The following is a 6,322-nucleotide window of genomic DNA, read 5'->3' as shown; positions in this document are numbered from 1 at the left end:
AGGAGTTTGTGATTAACATATACACACTGCTATATATAAAACAGATAAACAATAAGGACCTACTGTATAGCACAGGGAACTCTACTCAATCTTCTGTAATAACCTATATGGGAAAAGAATCTGAAAAAGAATAGATATATGTACACCTGAAACTAATAAAAACATTGTAAATTAACTATACTCCAGTATAAAATTTTAAAAATTTTAAAAATATAAATCAGATCATGTTAGTCTTGGCTCAAAACCCTTCACTAATTTCCCATTTCATTCAGAGGAAAAGTCTAAGAACTTACTAGGTTTACAAGTTCCTACGTGATTTGGCCGCATTCCCCTCTGCCCTTCCCCTCCTTCACTCTACTCCAGGCAACCCACCCCCTTGCTGCTGCCAAAACATGTCAGGCATCCTTCCTCCCTAGGATATTTGAACTGGCTGCTCCCCCAGATGCTGGCAGGGTTAACTCCCTCACCTTCTCAAATCTTTGCTGGAATGTCACGTTCTCCATGACACCATCTTTCACCACTCTATTTAAAATTGTAATCAGCCACAGGCTCATAAAATGATGCTCAATATTGCTAGTCATCAGGGAAATGCAAATGAAACCCACAATGAGATATCACCTCACAGCTATCAGAATGGCTATCATCAAAAGTTTACAAATAACAAATGTTTATGAGGATGTGGAGAAAAGGGAACCCTTGTACACTGTTGGTGGGAATATAAATTGGTGCAGCTACTGTGGGAAACAGTTTGGCAGTTTCTCAAAAAACTAAAAATAGAACTTCCATATGACCCAGCAATTCCACTCCTGGGTATATATCTGAAAAAAAACAAAAACACTAATTTGAAAAGATACATGCACCCCAATGTTCATAGCACCATTATTTACAATTGCCAAGATATGGAAGCAACTTAAGTACCCATCAACAGATGAATGGATAAAGAAGATGTGGTATATATATACAATGGAATACTACTCAGCCATAAAAAAGAACTAAATTTTGCCATTTGCAACAAATGGATGGATTTGGAGGGCATTATGCTAAATGAAATAAGTCAGACAAAAATTAAAACTGTATGATATTGCTTATATATGGAATCTAAAAAATATAACAACCAGTGAATAAAAAATAAAAGAAGCAGATTCACAGATATAGAGAACGAATTAGTGCTTACAGGGGGGAGGGGCAATATAAGGGTAGGGAAATGGGACGTACAAACTATTGGGTGTAAGATAGGCTCAAGGATGTATTGTATGACATGGGGAATATAGCCAATATTTTGTAATAACTATAAATGAAAAATAACCTCTAAACTGTATAAATTTTTTTAAAAACCTGAAACTGTCCTCTGGTCTTCCTTACTCTCCTCTGCTTTTTTTTTCTCATGGTATTTATCACATTCTAACAACCTATATGATTTATAAATGTAAAATATATATATATGATTTATAACATATTATTTTATTGTTTCCGTCTTCCAGATATATGTTATACACGTGTATTTTATTTGTCTATGTGCTGAGCAGCACAGCAGTGCCTGGCACATACTAGGAACTCAAGAAATATTTGACTGAATGAATGATTATAAAACACTGTTTTTATTTTAATTTGTGTAGCTTAATCATGTATTTATAAACCATTATATTTCTAGACATTACAAAGACATTGTCTGAGTTAGATTTTCTCAGCACCTAAACTCCCACATGGTAAATCAGGAATCCCTACAAATGGCATTAACTCTTTCAAGTCATCATGGTGCAATTTTAAAAGGTTTCAACCTAACCTATTTGTTTTAAAAAAATATTGGAAAGTTTACTTTTTCCTTCTAGGATATATTTCTAAATTTCTTTGTCTGAGTCTTAAGCATTCGATACATATAGACACAGATAGTTCATTCTTGCATTCATGCGTATCTATTTTAAGCCAGACATTGTCCAAAGCACTGAGAACATAGAGATTTCTAGGACATGGTCCCTAATGATGAGAAGCTCAGAATCTTACAGTGAGAGAGACTAAACTGTAAGTAAATTATTACTTACAAACAACATAGTGTTGAGAGCATCAGTTTGACTCTAAGTGCAATAGTAAAGGCACAAGCAAAGGGCCATGGATTGAAAATTCACTTTTGATCTGCTTATTAAATGATAAAATAGCATGGAACTGTTAGGAGGACATGGGATTTAAGAATGAGATGGCCTTGGGTTTGAATCCCATACTTCACCATCTTTTACTTTTCAACATATGTCTTTATTGAAGTTTAATATACACACAGAGAAGTGCACATTCTATCTGCACAGCTGAATGCATTTTCACAAGATGAGCACACCCGTGTAACCTGCACCCAAATCAAGGAGCAGAACGTGAGCAGTTTCCCCTAAATCCTTCTTGAGCTCTCTCTGTCACTTCATTCTCCTATGGGTAACCACTGTCCTTATTTCCAACAGCATAGATTTTTTTGGCCTGTTTTTGTTCTTTATATAAATGAAATCATACAGCTTGTATATTTTCTGTCTGGTGATTACTCAATATTATGCCTGTGAGACTCATCCATGTTGCTACATGTAGCTGTAGACTGTTGATCCTCGTTGCTTATAGTATTCCATGCTGTGAATCTAACACAATTTATGTGTTCTACTTGTTGGTGATCGTTGGAATATATTTTAGTTTAGGACTATTTATTTATTTATTTATTTATTATTTTTCTTTTTTTTTTGGTGGTACGCGGGCCTCTCACTTCTGTGGCCTCTCCCTTTGCGGAGCAAAGACTCGGGACGCACAGGCCCAGCGGCCATGGCTCACGGGCCCAGCCGCTCCGCGGCATGTGGGATCTTCCCGGAACGGGGCACGAACCCGTGTCTTCTGCATCGGCAGGCGGACTCTCAACCACTGCGCCACCAGGGAAGCCTAGGACTATTTAAAATAGTGCTACTGAGAAAATTCTAATACATATCTTTTGGTTAATATAAAAATACATCAGCTTCAATAGTTATTCCCAGTTTTCTAAAGTGGTTGTGCAAGTATACATTCCCCCAGTAGTGTGTGTGAGTTCTGTTCTAAGTGCTTTTTTTTTTTTTACCATATGCATATTTATATGAGTCATGTACCTTTGTGTCCCCACCATAACAGCCTACCTCCATGTATCTATCTCTATCATATTATTAAAACATAGTATTACATTTACCTGTACTTAATTACTACAAGTCCATGTCTCCCTACTAGACAGTGAACCCTTTGAGTCTTGCTGTTTGTATTCGTAGCTCCAGACACAGGTCTGGATCATACAAGGTTATTTCATAATTGTTTGATCAATGAACATATTAATGAATAGATAAATATATAGGATTTTCCTATTCTTAGTGTATAAATTATATATTTGGAAATTTTCCTAAAGCTTTCAGACATTGTAGGAGAGTTTTTCAATCTCTTACCTCTAACCTCCACTAACCCAAAAATTCCTAGAGGTCTTTGAGATCCAGAATCCAAGTGTCTGGCTCAGCTACTCGGCCAGTGTGGAGAAAAGAAATAGAGCATACGGAAATTCTGCTTTGGCTGAAGAGTTGTGTTATACATCATTATTTCAGCCTGCATTTACCCCAGATTTCACAGACCAGTATGTATACTCCACATTTACAAAAAAGTAAAAGCCTCAGAAAGACCTTCTAAAAAAGACCCTGTAAATAAGGGGCACACTTATCAGGTCAATGTACACAATATGGATAGCCTTATGTATTTAGATTTTTTTCTGGATAAACAAAATATTTACAAATGGCCCTGAAAATACAAATAGCCCAGTGGGTTGTCAATTAGTGAGAGGAATAGAATAATTAGGAGGGAGATATTGGGGGTTTTTTGTGCAGAATGAGAGAAATTCAACACTCAAGATTTCAATAAATAGGAATGTTGTGTTGTCTTTTCAACCTCTGAATCATGAAAAAACTTTCAAATAGAAAAGAACCTTAAACAATTAGAAAATCTATAGAGATAAATTTGTTGTTATACATGTTTTGTTGTTGTACTTGTGTTTTGAAACACATTTCCCCTCAAATACAAAATAACATCTGCTAAAAAAAAAAAGAAAGGAAGGAAGGGAATAGGAAAGGAAGAATGGAAGGTTGCAGGCCTTTGTAACATCGAAAGTCATGGTGATGATGAAGTTCTAAGGAATGAGGATGCATAGGGGTTTGCAGTTGGACTGATAGTAACTACTAGTATAATCTTGGAATTAGGCTCTCTGAATCTCAGTTATTTCATTTACATAATGAAACTAATACATATCTCACAGGTTGATTTGAGAACTAACTATGGCATATGCAATATACTTTATAAAGTGCTTGTCACAATGCCTGACTCATAACACTCAATGAATTTCTACCTTGTATTATGGCCAAACTTGTCATGACATCATTACTATCAACTATACCAGGGCCTGTGGTAGATCCCATTAGACTCCTCTCCTGGGGTGAGGAACTACAACATGAGAAATATTTGACACTTTATCAGTAAAATTTTCTGCAGTTAAACTTGCCCTATTTAAATTATAAATGGCATAAATATCTGTTAGGAATGAATGAACATTTAAGCATGGCTTCCAACCATCTCTGTGGGGTTTGGGAAGTTGCTGCCCTGGGTACAGAGCCCTTGAGCCTTCTCAGGTGGATGCAGCCAATGGTCTCTACTCTGAGACAGCTGCTTAATAGCAACAGAGCAAGGTTCAGCCCTTTGCTGAGGCATAGCCTGTGTGTCAGCAGTGAGCTAGAGAAACATTCCCACCAAGAGGCTCCTCCTCAAGGATGTCTGGATCTTTGGAAAGTTCTAGCTATCACCTCAAAGGTTATCACCATTCCCATTTGCTCTGCTACTTCCAGCAAAGAATCTGGACTCCACCCCCTTGCATCAAATCAACAGTTAAGCATGTTTGATTTTCATCATTACATTTATCACTATCTGATATGTTCTCACTTATGTCTTTGGTGGGAGAGGGGTTAATTGTTTATCTGCTCTTCATTTATCACTATCTTATGTTGTTTCTGCATTTTTATTTGCTTATTGTACATCTGCACTTCTTACATGCACTCTCCAGGAGAATGTATATTCCTTGACAAAAGGAATTACGTATGTCTTATTCACTGCTGTATAACCCAGCACACTCTCCCAATGTGGGAGCAGAAGAGATTCTGCCTGGAGACACTAGGTATGCAGTAAGCATCTTGATTCCTTGCAACGATGTATCCCCAAGTAAACAAAGGAGCCCTTTATTTACCCACCCTTAGAATTTCATATCAGGGAGCGATGAGCCAGCTTTCCAGTGGCAAGACTGTATTTGTTGTTCCTTATCCTTTCTATTCCCTCTCTTCCAAACAATCAGCCTGGCTTTTAAGCATTACACTTCCCCCATATAGCCCTTCCATAACAGGCTACAACTCCTTTTGCAAAAGTAATTGTGAATATTTGCTTCTTTCTTACATCTGGAACACATCAAAAAGCACTGACTGTTCAGTGTAAGAGGCTACCTGAAAATCTGCCATGTCTCCAGCTACTATGTTTTTTGAGGCTATTTAGAATATTTAGTGCAATGCAGTCTTCATTATCCACTCTCTTTATACAAGAAAGTTGCCATCCTTGCCTGACTACACTAAGTGCATTTAGAATCATATATCCATTCAGGATTCATTCCTCCCTAGGAGAGAAGATGTGAGCTGTACTCTGCCAGATTCTTGCCTGTAAAGGGTGACCTTGAAAGGTCCTGCAGAAAGTGGCCTCTTCAGTCCTAGGTGCTTTGCCTCAGCTGTGCCTGCTCATAAAGTAAGCTTTCAGGCCATGGATCCTGGCAGTTATCAAGCATTGTTGCACAGGGAACAGACAATGCTTCACTACTGCCAAAACCTGCTCTTTTTTTTTTTTTTTTTTTGGCGGTACGCGGGCCTCTCACTGCTGTGGCCTCTCCTGTTGCGGAGCACAGGCTCCGGACGCGCAGGCTCAGTGGCCAAGGCTCACAGGCCCAGCCGCTCCGCGGCATGTGGGATCTTCCGGGACCGGGGCACGAACCTGCGTCCCCTGCATCGGCAGGCGGACTCTCAACCACTGCTCCACCAGGGAAGCCCCCAAACCTGCTCTTAAACAAGGTAAAGAACGTCAGAAGCTGGAACTATAAATGATGTGGCATATTCTGAGGGCAGAAACCAATTTCTATGGAACACCTGCCTCATTTAAGGTTGCCATATGACACATGGTTTCACAAGTGTTCAGAAAACTTAAGTTACTTTACAAAACTCAGTTAATTCTTGAGTTTCCTCCCTGGATAAAACAAAACTGCAGCTTTGGT

Source organism: Kogia breviceps, chromosome 1, assembly GCF_026419965.1.
Source record: "Kogia breviceps isolate mKogBre1 chromosome 1, mKogBre1 haplotype 1, whole genome shotgun sequence".
Taxonomy (NCBI): Eukaryota; Metazoa; Chordata; class Mammalia; order Artiodactyla; family Physeteridae; genus Kogia; species Kogia breviceps.
Note: the sequence above shows the minus strand (reverse complement) of the source record.